This window comes from Saccopteryx leptura, chromosome 10 (assembly GCF_036850995.1).
Source record: "Saccopteryx leptura isolate mSacLep1 chromosome 10, mSacLep1_pri_phased_curated, whole genome shotgun sequence".
NCBI lineage: Eukaryota > Metazoa > Chordata > Mammalia > Chiroptera > Emballonuridae > Saccopteryx > Saccopteryx leptura.
This window is the reverse complement of record NC_089512.1, coordinates 6573317-6587753: the sequence shown is the minus strand read 5'-3', so window position 1 is coordinate 6587753 and position 14437 is coordinate 6573317. Positions and strand designations below refer to the sequence as shown.

At 49.9% G+C, this 14437-nt stretch overlaps 1 non-coding gene across 1 annotated transcript; it reads right to left on the bottom strand.

Moving 5' to 3' along the window:
- Positions 1-1071: 1071 nt before the first annotated feature.
- Positions 1072-1147, bottom strand: TRNAS-AGA (transfer RNA serine (anticodon AGA)). Its single transcript has one exon. It is a non-coding gene; the product is annotated as a tRNA-Ser (tRNA).
- Positions 1148-14437: the final 13290 nt, after the last annotated feature.

Genomic DNA, 14437 nt, shown 5'->3' with positions numbered 1-14437 from the left:
AACTACAATTCCCGGGAGCACTCGCGCTTGGCCAGCCCAGCCAATCACCCACGCTCAGCATGGGCCGGGAGTCGGAAGTGCCTGCGGAAGTGTTCCTTCATCTAACCACTGCGCGAGTCTTCGAGTGCAGCTGGGGACCCGTCTTTTAAAACGGGCCAGCGGTTTTGTAGCTAAGCCAACCGGACTCTTCTTGGCGCCCCAAGCCTCTCTGTTACTGCTTCTAGTGCAGGAGGGTGGGCAGTCAAAGCATATAAAGCCATGAGCACGAATGATCGTAGTGCCTGGCGGACATTAATTGTAAATAAGTCCTTTTTATTAGTGGGCAAAGATTTTGAACAGATAATTCATAAAAGATAAATAGCCAATAAGCCCATGAGAAGATGCTTAACATTACTTTCTTAACAGAGAAATACAAATTAGAACTCTCACACAGCCACAAAAACAGGCTAAAATTAGAGACTGACAGTGCCTGGAACCATCATCTATTGATAAATTTTTAGCTACTTTAAAATTTTATTGATTGCTTGATTCATTTTAGCCAGAGAGAAAGTGAGAGAGAGAAGGAGACAGAACATCCATCCATTTCTGTATGTGCCCTGACCAGGGAAAGAAACATTGATTTGTTGTTCCACTCATTTATGCACTTATTGGTTGATTCTAGTATGTGCACTAAACGAGAATCAAACCCACAACCTTGGCACATCAAGACAACACTTCAATCAACTGAGCTACCCAGCCAGGGCTACTCTGTCTTTTTTTTTTTTTTTCCTTGTATTTTTCTGAAGCTGGAAACAGGGAGAGACGGACTCCCACATGCGCCCGACCGGGATCCACCCGGCGCGCCCACCATGGGGCGATGCTCTGCCCACCAGGGGGCGATGCTCTGCCCATACTGGGCGTCGCCATGTTGCGACCAGAGCCACTCTAGCGCCTGAGGCAGAGGCCACAGAGCCATCCCCAGCGCCCGGGCCATCTTTGCTCCAATGGAGCCTTGGCTGCAGGAGGGGAAGAGAGAGACAGAGAGGAAAGCGCGGCGGAGGGGTGGAGAAGCAAATGGGCGCTTCTCCTGTGTGCCCGGGCTGGGAATCGAACCCAGGTCCTCCGCACTCTAGGCCGACGCTCTACCGCTGAGCCAACCAGCCAGGGCCTACTTTGTCTTTTTATAGAAACTTTAATCCACTTACGTTTAGTATAATTTATGATAAAGAATTTATTTGTAGCCTGAACTGTGGCAGTGGTTAAAATGTTGACATGGAATGCTGAAATCACAAGTTCAAAACCCGGGGCTTGCCTGACCAGGTGGTGGCGCAGTGGATAGAGCGTCGAACTGGGATGCAGAAGATCCGGGTTAGAAATCCCGAGGTCACCAGCTTGAGCACGGGCTCATCTGGTTTGAGCAAAGCTCACCAGCTTAGACCCAAGGTCGCTGGCTCAAGCAAGGAGTTACTGGGTCTGCTGAAGGCCTGCGGTCAAGGCACATATGAGAAAAGCAATCAATGAACAACTAAGGTGTCGCAACGAAAAACTAATGATTGATGCTTTTCATCTCTTTCTGTTCCTGTCTGTCTGTCCCTATCTATCCCTCTCTCTGACTCTCTGTCTCTGTAAAAAAACAAACAAACAAAAAACCAGGCTTGGCCTGACCAGGCTGTGGCCCAGTGGATAGAGCGTCGGACTGGGATGCAGAGGACCCAGGTTCGAGACCCCAAGCTCACCAGCTTGAGCGCGGGCTCATCTGGTTTGAGCAAAATCCCACCAGCTTGAACCCAAGATCGCTGGCTCCAGCAAGGGGTTACTCGGTCTGCTGAAGGCCCGCAGTCAAGGCACGTTTGAGAAGGCAATCAATGAACAACTAAGGTGTTGCAACGCGCAATGAAAAACTAATGATTGATGCTTCTCATCTCTCTCCGTTCCTGACTGTCTGTTCCTGTCTATCCCTCTCTCTGACTCTCTCTCTGTCTCTGTAAAAAATAAATTAATAAAAAAACCAAAAAAAAAAAAAAAAACCAAACCAGGGCTTGCCTGGTCAAGGCACATACAAGAAGCAATTACTATGAGTCAATGCTTCCTGCTTCTTCTCTCCTCTTTCTTTCTTTCCTCTCTCCAAAAAAAATGTTTTTGTTTTTGTTTTTTTCTGTATTTTTCTGAAGTCGGAAACGGGGAGAGACAGTCAGACAGACTCCCGCATGCGCCCGACCGGGAACCACCCGGCACGCCCACCAGGGGGCGACGCTCTGCCCACCAGGGGGCGATGCTCTGCCCCTCCGGGCGTCACTCTGTCGTGACCAGAGCCACTCTAGCGCCTGGGGCAGAGGCCGAGGAGCCATCCCCAGCGCCTGGGCCATCTTTGCTCCAGTGGAGCCTCGGCTGCGGGAGGGGAAGAGAGAGACAGAGAGGAAGGAGAGGGGGAAGGGTGGAGAAGCAGATGGGCACTTCTCCTGTGTGCCCTGGCCGGGAATTGAACCCGGGACTCCTGCACGCCAGGCCGACGCTCTACCACTGAGCCAACCGGCCAGGGCCACCACCTGGTCAGGCAATTAGCTATGTTTCAAGTGCTCAATAGTCACATGTGCTACCCTGGCTTGATAGTTTAGTTAGTTAGAGCATCATCCCGTCATGCCAAAGTTGTGGATCTGATACCTGGTCAGGGCACATACAAGAATCAACTAATGAATGCATAAATAAGTGGAATAACAAATTGATGTTTCTTTCCCCACCCTTTCTCTCTCTCTCTAAAATATAGTAAATTAAAAAATAATAATAATAATAGGCCTGACCAGGCGGTGGTACAGTGGATAGAGTGTCGGACTAGAATGCTGAGGTCCCAGGTTTGAGATCCCGAGGTCTCCAGCCTGAGTGCGGGCTCATCTGGTGTGAGCAAAAGCTCACCAGCTTGGACCCAAGGTCGCTGGCTCCAGCAAGGGGTTACTCGGTCTGCTGAAGGCCCGCGGTCAAGGCACATATGAGAAAGCAATCAATGAACAACTAAGGTGTCGCAATGAAAAACTGATGATTGATGCTTCTCATCTCTCTCTCTGTTCCTGTCTGTCTGTTCCTATCTATCCCTCTGTCTGCCTTTCTGTTAAAAAAAAAAAAAAAAAAAAAAGGCCTTGGCTGTGTAGGTTAATAGATGAAGCCCCGACCTGGCACACCAGAGGTCACAGGTTCAAACCCATTAGGGCAGTGGTCCCCAACCTTTATTGGGCCACGGACCAGTTTAATGTCAGAAAATATTTTCATGGACCGGCCTTTAGGGTGGGACGGATAAATGTATCACGGGATGGATAAATGTATCATGTGACCAATACAAGCGTCAAGAGTGAGTCTTAGACGGATGGAACAGAAGGAATCTGGTCATTTAAAAAAAATAAAACATCGTTCAGACTTAAATATAAATAAAATGGAAATAATGTAAGTTATTTATCCTTTCTCTGCGGACCGGTACCAAATGGTCCACGGACCGGTACCCGGGGGTTGGGGACCACTGCATTAGGGCATATACAAGAAGCAATCAATGCCTGACCAGGAGGTGGCGCAGTGGATAGAGCATAGGACTGGGACGTGGAGGACCCAGGTTAGAGACCCGAGGTTGCTGGCTGAGCGCAAGTTCATCTGGTTTGAGCAAAGCTCACGAGCTTGAGCCCAAGGTCGCTGCCTTGAGCAAGGGGTACTCAGTCTGTGTAGCCCCCGGTCAAGGCACATATGAGAAAGCAATGAATGAACAACTAAGGTGTTGCAACGAAAAAAATAATTATTGATGCTTCTCATCTCTCTCCATTCCTGTCTGTCCCTATCTATCTCTCTCTCTGTCACTGTAAAAACAAAACAAAACAAAAAAACACCCTGGGCTTGCCTGGTCAAGGCACATATGGGAGTTGAAGCTTCCTGCTCATCCTTCTCTTCTCTCTCTCTCTAAAAATGAATAAATAAAAATCTAAAATAAAAAGGGAACAAATAAGTGAAATGAACTGATGCGTCTCTCTCTCTCTCTCTCTCTCTCTCTCTGTCAAATCAATGGAAAAAATTTAAAAATAATCCCAGCATTTTTCCTGGCTAAATCCCCAGCACCTGGCACATAGTAGGTGTTCAGTTAGTGTTTGTTGAATTTGTAAATGAAAATAATAGCTTTGCACTCTTCGCACTATCCTGTGGGACTGGTCCAGGTCTCAGCTCTAGGAGAATAGGTCTCCTAGTTGGGACAGTAGCGCCACCTGCTGGGAAGCAGAATCACCCGCCCATAAGAATAGACTCCCAAACTCAAGGCCAGTGGAGTTGGCATAGGAGGGAAGTGGGCTCTGGGTACCTGGAATGATATTCCTTACCTAAGCGTTGGACTCTCAACTTTCCAAAGGTCTTTCCCAGCCTTTATTTCCTACTATTACCAGGGCAGCTATTGTATCAAGAATCCCATCAGTATGCCTGGCCTGTGGTGGTGCAGTGGATAAAGCATCATCAATCTGGGACGCTCAGGTCCCAGGTTTGAAACCCCAAGGTCGCCAGCTTGAGCATGGGCTCATCCAGCTTGAGTGCAAGCTTACCAACGTGAGGACAGGATCTCTGGCTTGAGCTTGGGCTCATGGTTGCTGGCTTGAGCCCAAGGTGACCCCCTGATCGAGGGGTCACTGGCTTGGTTGAAACCACCCCAACTCCTGCCCCAGTCAAGGCTCATATAAGAAGCAATCAATGAACAACTAAAGTGCTGCAACTACGAATTGATGCTTCTTATCTCTCTCTCTGCCTGTTTCCCCTCCCCTACTCTTACTGGGGAAAAAAATCACTAACAATTATTTAGCATTTTCTATGCAACCAGGCACTCATGGCTCTCTTTACATTTTGTGTTCTTCACTTAACCCCCCATTCCCCTTCAAGATAGAAATCGCAATCATTCTCATATCACAGTAAGAAAAACTGTTAGTGGAAAGGTTCAATAACTTGCCCAAGACCATACAGCACTGTGGCAGAAAGATACCATGTTGTATATTGAAACTGGTCTTAACTTTATTAATTTTTATATTTAATATGAATTTTTAAGGATTTTTCTATTGATTGATTTTAGAGAGAAGAGAGAGAGATAAAGGCAGTGAGGAGGAGGAGGGAGCAGGAAGCATAAGTGCCTTGACCGGGCAAGCCCAGGGTTTCAAATCGGCAACCTCAATATTCCAGGTCCTTGCCTTATCCCCTCACCAACACGGGCTTCATACATTTTTAAAATTTTTATTTTAGAGAGAGAGGAAGCAAGGGAGAGAAAGAAACATCAACCTGCCACTCTACTCATTCATGCACTTACTGGTCAACTCCTGTACATTGACTGGGAATGGGACCCACCTGGGCGCATTGAGAGGACGCTTCATCTAACTGAGCTACCCAGCCAGGGCTATATTTAACAAATATATATTGGACATGTTTTTGTTTTTTTTTAAGATTTTTTTTTATTTATTCTTTATAGAGAGGGAAGAGATAGAGAGAGAGAGAAGGGGGGAGGAACAGGAAGCATCAACTCCCATATGTGCCTTGACCAGGCAAGCCCAGGGTTTTGAACCGGCAACCTCAGTGTTTCCAGGTCGACGCTTTATCCACTGCGCCACCACAGGTCAGACCCTGGTGTTTTGTTTTTGTTTTGTTTTGTTTTTGTATTTTTCTGAAGCTGGAAACGGGGAGAGACAAACAGACTCCCGCATGCGCCCGACCGGGATCCACCCGGCACGCCCACCAGGGGCGACGCTCTGCCCACCAGGGGGCGATGCTCTGCCCCTCTGGGGCATCGCTCTGCCATGACCAGAGCCACTCTAGTGCCTGGGGCAGAGGCCAAGGAGCCATCCCCAGCGCCCGGGCCATCTTTGCTCCAATGGAGCCTTGGCTGCGGGAGGGGAAGAGAGAGACAGAGAGGAAGGGGGGGGGTGGAGAAGCAAATGGGCGCTTCTCCTATGTGCCCTGGCCGGGAATCAAACCCGGGTCCCCCGCACGCCAGGCCGACGCTCTACCGCTGAGCCAACCGGCCAGGGCTCTGGTGTTTTTTTTGTTGTTTGTTTTTATTTTTTTATAGAGTGAGAGTGATAGGAAAGGAGAAAGAGAGAGGGTGAAAAGCATTATCTTGTAGTTGCTTTCACTTTAGTTGTGCATCGATTGCTTCTCCTACGTGTCTTGACTGGGGCCAAGCCAGTGTCTCCTTGCTCATGCCAGCAACCTTTGGGCTGAAGCTGGCAAGCTTTGGGATCATGTGGACTATCCCCCGCTCAAGCCAGCGACCTCGCGCTGATGAGCCTGCGCTCACAGCCAGTGACCCGGGGTTTTGAACCAGAGATCTCAGCATTCCAGGTGGACACCAGCACTGCTCAGGCTACTGAACACTTTTTCTGCATAGGCATATAGCAGTGAACCAAAGTCTCTGCCCTCATAGAGTTTTCATTCTAGTTAAGGAGAGGAGACAAGTAAATCAGTTTACAGATAATGGCTAGAAGTGATGTGATAAGCACTGGAGCAAAATGGCAGAAAACACATCCAATGTACCCCTGCGAGGGTTCAGCTAGTTCACTTTGTTAAAGACTTCCTGGATCCTAAAGCAGACAGAAGTTCTTTCCTCATCTACTGTGGGTTCAAAGTTGCTGGTTGGCAGCAGGAGGTAGCAATAAGTGACTAACAAGGCCAGGCTCTGCCTAGAGGTGGCCACACTGGGCAGCTTACTAAATGAGTGGAAGAGGCATTCAGTTTCAAGACAAGCCAGTTGGGAGGACTATGCTGGCTAGGCTGTCAAAGGTTCAGGAGGGTGTGAGATTTAGGCAGGACCCAGAAGAATGGGTATGATTTCACCTTTTGCTAGGCTTACCCAGGGCCTGGTATGTATGCATAGCAGGTGGTCAATAAATGTGGTGAATGACGAATTTAGCCAATTAAAAAAAACAAAAAAGGCCCTGGCCGGTTGGCTCAGTGGTAGAGCATCGGCCTGGTGTGCAGGAGTCCCGGGTTTGATTCCCGGCCAGGGCACACAGGAGAGGCGCCCATCTGCTTCTCCACCCCTCCCCCTCTCCTTCCTCTCTGTCTCTCTCTCTTCCCCTCCCGCAGCCGGGGCTCCATTGGAGCAGGGTTTGCCTGGGCGCTGAGGATGGCTCTGTGGCCTTTGCCTCAGGAGCTGGAATGGCTCTGGATGCAACAGAGCTACGCCCCAGATGGGCAGAGCATCGCCCCCTGGTGGGCATACCGGGTGGATCCCGGTCAGGCATATGTGGGAGTCTGTCTGGCTCCCTCCCCGTTTCCAGCTTCGGAGAGATGCAAAAACAAAAAAACAAACAAAAACAAAAACAAAAAAACAGGCCTGACCTGTGGTGGCGCAGTGGATAAAGCACCGACCTGGAAATGCTGAGGTCGCCGGTTCGAAACCCTGGGCTTACCTGGTCAAGGCACATATGGGAGTTGATGCTTCCAGCTCCTCCCCCCTTCTCTCCTCTCTCTCTCTCTTTCTGTCTCTCTCTCGCCCTCTCTCTCTCCTCTCTAAAAATGAATAAATAAATAAATTTAAAAAATAAAATAAATAAAATAAAAAATAAAACAAAGATAGAAAGTATGTTGTTGGGTGTGTGTGTGATCAGAGCCCAGAGCTTCCGAAGACCCCAGAAACCCCAGGGGGCAGCAGGACTCATCTAGAAAGGCAGAAGATAGGGGGCAGCAGATACCGTTGGGAAAGTGGGGAGGCTTCCTGTGAGTGGAACAGCCCTAGCAAGTGTAGGCAGAGAGTTTCTGCTGGGTTGGAAGCTGTCCTTTCTTTTATACTGTCCCTGATAGGATGATTTGAAGTAATTCCAAGGAGGTGGCTGAGCAGCTGGGCCCCATGAGTCTCCCTTAACACAAACTCTCAGGCCCCAGAGGGCAGCGCAAGTCAAGACAGCCAAGAGCTGGCCCAAGACTCACAGCCAAGTGGGGCAGAACCATAGTGGAATTTCTCCTGCCTTAATCACACTGCAGAGGCTTCTAGTCTGGAGTCCCCAACGTGCTGCAGGGTGTTCTGGGAGCCTTGTAAATTATAGGTAAGGTTCTGTGTGTAGGAAGTGTTGGTATGGGAAAGCATCGATAGCTTTTTTTTGGGTTACGGAGGTAAGAAGGATTGGGACTCTGCCACAGAGAATGAAATCCATGGAAACCCCTTCTCAGGCTTGGCTTTCAGACTCTGCTTCCTCAGGGTCTGCTGACAACACTCAGCTGCCCCATCCGAGACTCTGTGTGTCTAATCAGGGGTGTGGCGGGAAACAAGACTTTCTCCTTGGGGGCTGCTAGGCAGAGCTGGGAGCTTGGAGCGGTTTCCTGCAGCTGCTGGGGCCGGGGAGCCAAGGAATGCTTGTGCTTCCCTAACTTCCCTGGGACCCACTGTCCTGCTGCTGCAGTCACAGGGCTCCACCAGTCCCCGCTCGGGGCCTTGCTGTTGGTACATTTTATCCCATTATGAAAGGAATCTGGAACGAGATGACTGCAGTGTTGGGCAATGCAGGACCAGCAGCTGCTATCTTGTCAGTTCCCCTACCTCCTTTTCTGAGCTCCCCCTGCTTGGTTCCCAACTGCAGACCATTCTGCTCAGTCAGGCAAGTTCCAGCAAAGTACAGGATGCCTGCGCAGGCCCTGCTCAGGCAGTCACCTCTGCCCCGTTCTTGTCTCTCTAGCTGGGCCTAGACAGGCTCTGCTGCTGCTGAACCTCTCCTGGGAATTCACCAAGGCTGCAGGAAACCCAGCTGCTCCTCTCCCCGAAGACCATACTGCAGTGACCCCTCCTCCACACGACCCGGACCAGGCTGGGCTGCATGACTCCCACACACCGCCTTGTTTCCTGGGTACAACTTTTCCCGCTGAAGAGCTGGAACAAGTGTGTCTCAGTTGTCCTGGCTGTGACTCCTAGCTCTCTGCTTTTGGACTTCTTGCATGTCTGGGAACACAGTAGGTGCTCAGTAAAGGGCTTTGTGATTTGATTTTGCTACTTCCTGGCCCTCTATACCAGTGGTCCCCAATCCCCGGGCCGTGGACCAGTACCGGTCCATGGGCCATTTGGTACTGGTCCACAGAGAAAGAATAAATAACTTACATTATTTCTGTTTTATTTATATTTAAGTCTGAACGATGTTTTATTTTAAAAAAATGACCAGATTCCCTCTGTTACATCCATCTAAGACTCACTCTTGACACTTATCTCGGTCACGTCCCACCCTAAAGGCCAGTCTATGAAAATATTTTCTGACATTAAATTGGTCCGTGGCCCAAAAAAGGTTGGGAACCACTGCTCTACATAGTTCCTTACCCTTTTATACTTAAGGACTGATGTGGGTTTAGATTAAACGCCAGAACTACAGAATACCCTATAATCAGGCTACTCTGAGAATACCTCTGTCCAACCACTGGTTCCCAGGCCTTCTTGCTTCTTTGCGTGTGTGTGTGTGTGTGTGTGTGTGTGTGTGTGTGTATGTGTTTGCAAGAGAGACAGAGAGGCACAGAAAGGGACAGACAGACAGGAAGGGAGAGAGATGAGAAGCATCAAGTCTTCATTGCAGTCCGTTAGTTGTTCATTGATTGCTTTCGCATGTGCCTTGACTGGGGGGGGGGGCTACAGTGGAGCGAGTGACCTCTTGCCCAAGTCAGCAGCCTTGGGCTCAAGCCAGTGACCTTTGGGCTCAAGCCAGTGACCATGGGGTCATGTCTATGATCCATGCTCAAGCCAGTGGGATGAGCTCACCCTCAAGCCTGCGACTTTGGGGTTTTGAACCTGGGTCCTCTGCATCCCTATTCCAAAGTTCTATCCACTGCGCCACCACCTGGTCAGGTTGTGTGTGTGTTTGTTAATGTTTATTTTTTATTGATTTTAGAGAGAGGAATTGTAGAGAGAGAGAAAGGAATATCAATCTGTTCCTGTATGTGCCCTGACTGGGGATTGAACCAACAACCTCTGTGCTTTGGTACGATGCTCTAACCAACTGAGCCATCTGGCCAGGGCTTTTGCTGCTCTTTAAAAGGGGTTAGCTTACCTGTAGGCCTCTGCCTTTTCTTCCATACTGAGGTTGGCCTGAAGCTTCTCCCCCTGCTTACTGGTCCCTGACTGTTTCCACAACTCAACAATGTCAAGACTCCAGTAAGGTAAAGCCAGGGTGGCCACTGGCCATGTGCATAAGGGGAGAGGGAGATAGACTTGGCCCTATTTCTCCTAAATCTGGAAGCCCCTTTTAGGAGACCAAAGCCTGTGTGTCACGGCACCAGGGGTAGATGGGTCCTGGTAGTTGAAATTTTGATTCAAATTATCCATTGCCTGACCTGTGATGGCGCAGTGGTTAAACTGTTAACTTGGAATGCTGAGGTCACTGGTTCAAAACCCTGGGCTTGCCTGGGAGTTTGATGTGGGAGTTGATTCTTCTTGCTCCTCCCTCTATTCTCTCTCTCTCCTCTCTCTCGCTCTTTAAAAAAAATGAACAAATAGCCCTGGCCGGTTGGCTCAGTGGTGGAGCGTCGGCCTGGCGTGCAGAAGTCCCGGGTTCGATTCCCAGGCAGGGCGCACAGAAGAAGCCCCCATCTGCTTCTCCACCCTTCCCCCTCTCCTTCCTCTCTGTCTCTCTCTTCCCTTCCCGCAGCCAAGGCTCCATTGGAGCAAAGATGGCCCGGGCGCTGGGGATGGCTCTGTGGCCTCTACCTCAGGCGCTAGAGTGGCTCTGGTCACAACATAGCGACACTCCGGATGGGCAGAGCATCGCCCCCTGGTGGGCAGAGCGTCGCCCCCTGGTGGGCGTGCTGGGTGGATCCCGGTCGGGCGCATGCGGGAGTCTGACTGTCTCTCCCTGTTTCCAGCTTCAGAAAAATACCAAAAAAAAAAAAAAAAAAAAAAAAAAAAAAAAAAAAAATGAACAGGCCTGACCTGTGGTGGAGCAGTGGATAAAGCGTCGACCTGGAAATGCTGAGGTCGCCGGTTCGAAACCCTGGGCTTGCCTGGTCAAGGCACATATGGGAGTTGATGCTTCCAGCTCCTCCCCCCTTCTTTCTGTCTCTCTCTCTCTCCCTCTCTCTCTCCTCTCTAAAAATGAATAAATAAATAAAAATTAAAAAAAATGAACAAATAAAATCTAAAAATAAAAAAAGAACAACTTCATACCAATATATTAAACAAAATTAGCCTGACCAGGCGGTGGCGCAGTGGATAGAGAGTCGAACTGGGATGCAGAGGACCTAGGTTCGAGACCCCGAGGTCGCCAGCTTGAGCACGAGCTCATCTGGTTTGAGCAAAAGCTCACTAGCTTGAACCCAAGGTCGCTGGGTCCAACAAGGGGTTACTCGGTCTGCTGAAGGCCTGAGGTCAAGGCACATATGAGAAAGCAATCAATGAACAACTAAGGTGCTGCAACGCACAATGAAAAACTAATGATTGATGCTTCTCATCTCTCTCTGTTCCTGTCTGTCAGTCCCTGTCTACCCCTCTCTCTGACTCACTCTCTGTCTCTGTAAAAAAAAAAAAAAAAAAAAAAAAGAATAAAGAACTGCTGCTAATAAATAAATAAATAAATAATCCATTTGTTCGCCCACTCAGCAAATATCAGTGAAGTTCCTTGCCCTGGGCCAGGTGCAGTGAAGGCTATGAAGATGCAGATCCAGCACTTGGCCACTTACTGGTTGTGTGACTTCTTTATTTATTTATTTATTTATTTATTTATTTTTATTTTTTACAGAGACAGAGAGAGTCAGAAAGATGAATAGACAGGGACGGAGAGAAATGAGAAGCATCAATCATTAGTTTTACCTTGCGTGTTGCAATACCTTAATTGTTCATTGATTGCTTTCTCATACGTGCCTTGACCGGGGGCCTTCAGCAGACCGAGTAACCCCTTGCTTGAGCCAGCGACCTTGGGCTCAAGCTGGTGAGCTTTTGCTCAAACCAGATGAGCCCTCGCTTAAGCTGGTGACCTTGGGGTCTTGAACCTGGGTCTTCCGCATCCCAGTCTGATGCTCTATCCACTGCGCCACCGCCCGGTCAGGCGGTTGTGTGACTTCTTTTTTTTTTTTTTTTTTAAATACTTTATTTATTGATTTTACAGAGGAGAGAAAGGGGAGCATGGAATAGAAGTATCAACTCATTAGTTAGTTGTTCACTGCTTGCTACTTGTATGTGCCTTGACCAGGGCAGCCCAGGGTTTCGAACCAGCAACCTTGGGATTCCAGGCCGGAGGTTTATCCACTGCACTACTACAGGCCAGGCGGTTGTGTGACTTCTGATGTGACTTAACTCTTGGGTCTCAGTTTGCTCATCCGTAACATAAACCAATACTAGGAACTGCCTCAGACGGTTGTTGGGAGGCATACTGAAATTTTGTGCATCCGGGGTGCAGGGGTACAGGACAGATCTTAATGATGGCAAGCTCTGCCAGCTAGGAGCTTGAGTGCTCTGGAGACAATGAGGAGTCAGATGCTTGGGAGGATCGTGGGTGGGTTTTTTTTTTTTTTTTTGTATTTTTTTTTTCTTTCTGAAGCTGGAAACGGGGAGAGACAGTCAGACAGACTCCCGCATGCGCCCGACCGGGATCCACCTGGCACGCCCACCAGGGGCGATGCTCTGCCCCTCTGGGGCGTTGCTCTGTTGCATCCAGAGCCATTCTAGCGCCTGAGGCAGAGGCCACAGAGCCATCCCAGCGCCCGGGCCATCTTTGCTCCTATGGAGCCCTGGCTGCAGGAGGGGAAGAGAGAGACAGAGAGGAAGGAGAAGGGGAGGGGTGGAGAAGCAGATGGGCACTTCTCCTGTGTGCCCTGGCCGGGAATCGAACCTGGGACTCCTGCACGCCAGGCCGACGCTCTACCACTGAGCCAACTGGCCAGGGCTTTCATTGTGGTTTTAATTTGCATTTCTCTAATGAATAGTGATGTTGAGCATTTTTTCATATGCCTATTGGCCAGGAGGCCTCATTTTCAATAAAATATCCACTCATTCATTAGCATTTTATTGGGCACCTTCTCAGTTTCAGGCCCTGTCTCAGGTACTAGACGTTCCCAGGATAGAGGGAGGGTATAGACAGACACAGATCCTCCAGTCTGTCTTAGAAATCAACTTTATTTATTTATTTTTTTAAACTTTATTCATTTTAGAGAGAGGAAGGGAGATAGAGAGAGACAGGAACAGATTCTGTTCCTGTCTATGCCCCATCCAAGGATCGAACTAGCAACCTCTGCATTTCGGGACAACGCTCTAACCAACTGAGCTATCCAGCCAGGGCTAGGCATCAACTCTAAATCTAACATAATAATATGGTGGGCGAAGCAGGATCCAGAACAGGGACACATGCCCAGGCTGGAAACTGAGACAGGAATGAAACTGGCCAAGTGGGAAAAGAATGCTGTGGGCAGAAGTGTCGCAAGTGGGAAGACTTGAGGGGAGAGATGCCTGGCATATTTGTAGGAACTTTAAAGAGTTTCTGTGTGGCAGGGGTCATGAAAAACTAGGGTAAAGAGGGTAGCTTTGGAGAGGAGTGGAAGTGGAGATCATCTGGATAAAAGTAGAGGGTGGGGTGGGTAAGGTAAAGTGGAGAGAGGGGGCCGCGCTGAGCAGGTGAGAAGTGAATTCTTGTCCTTCAGCAGAAGGAAGTCGGGCAGAGCGCTGAGCAGGGCAGGATCACAGGTGGATTTGGGTCTGGATGTCAGCTCTGGCTGCTGCTCCAAGAGGCCTGGGTCAGCAAAGGACAGGGTCCCACAACCTCCTCCTCCCCAGAGGTCACACCTGAAGGTGCTCAGAAGAGCAAGGCCCCAGAAGACAAGGGGGATGCGTAGGGTGAGAGCTGGCACCTCACCCTTGGGCTCCCAGGAGGCAAGGGCACCTTGGCCCTTCAGGGGCCTGGGAACAGTGGCAGCTGTTGCTCCTTGCAAGGGCACATGTAGCTCACAGCTGTGGTGAGTCTCTAGGACTTCAGGACAGGGACGTCTGAAAGGCAGGGCTGTGGGTGGGCCAGCAGGGCTATCAAGGCAGAGGAAGAGGTCATGGTAGCTCAGCCCAGGGCAGGACCCCACTCTGACCCAGCTGTCTGGGAACAGCTGCCTTCCCAGAGGGAGGGAGCTGGGCAACAACAGGTGAGGAAGTTCCCTGGCTGCCGGGGTGGGAACTGAGGGCAAAGCCAGTGGGGCTGGGAGGGCATTGGGGGAGGGGAAGCATCTGTGTGCCTGCCAGCCAGCCTGGCTTTCAGAGCAACAGCAATTCCTCACGGGAGGGGGGAGGTTGGGGCTGGAGCTGGGCAGCTGAGAAAGAGCCAGTGCTCTCCTCCCAGTTCCTGCGCTTCTCTAGGACCATCCTTCCGGGCTACACTGCCTCCCTCAGGACCCCTCTGGGCCTCTCCCAACCCTTACCCCTGGGTTGGTTTCTTCCCTCCCCACTCCCTTCACCTCCTTATCTGCACCTGCGCCCTGACCCTTCTCCTAGGAAGGAAAGTAAACAGCCTTTTGGATAACT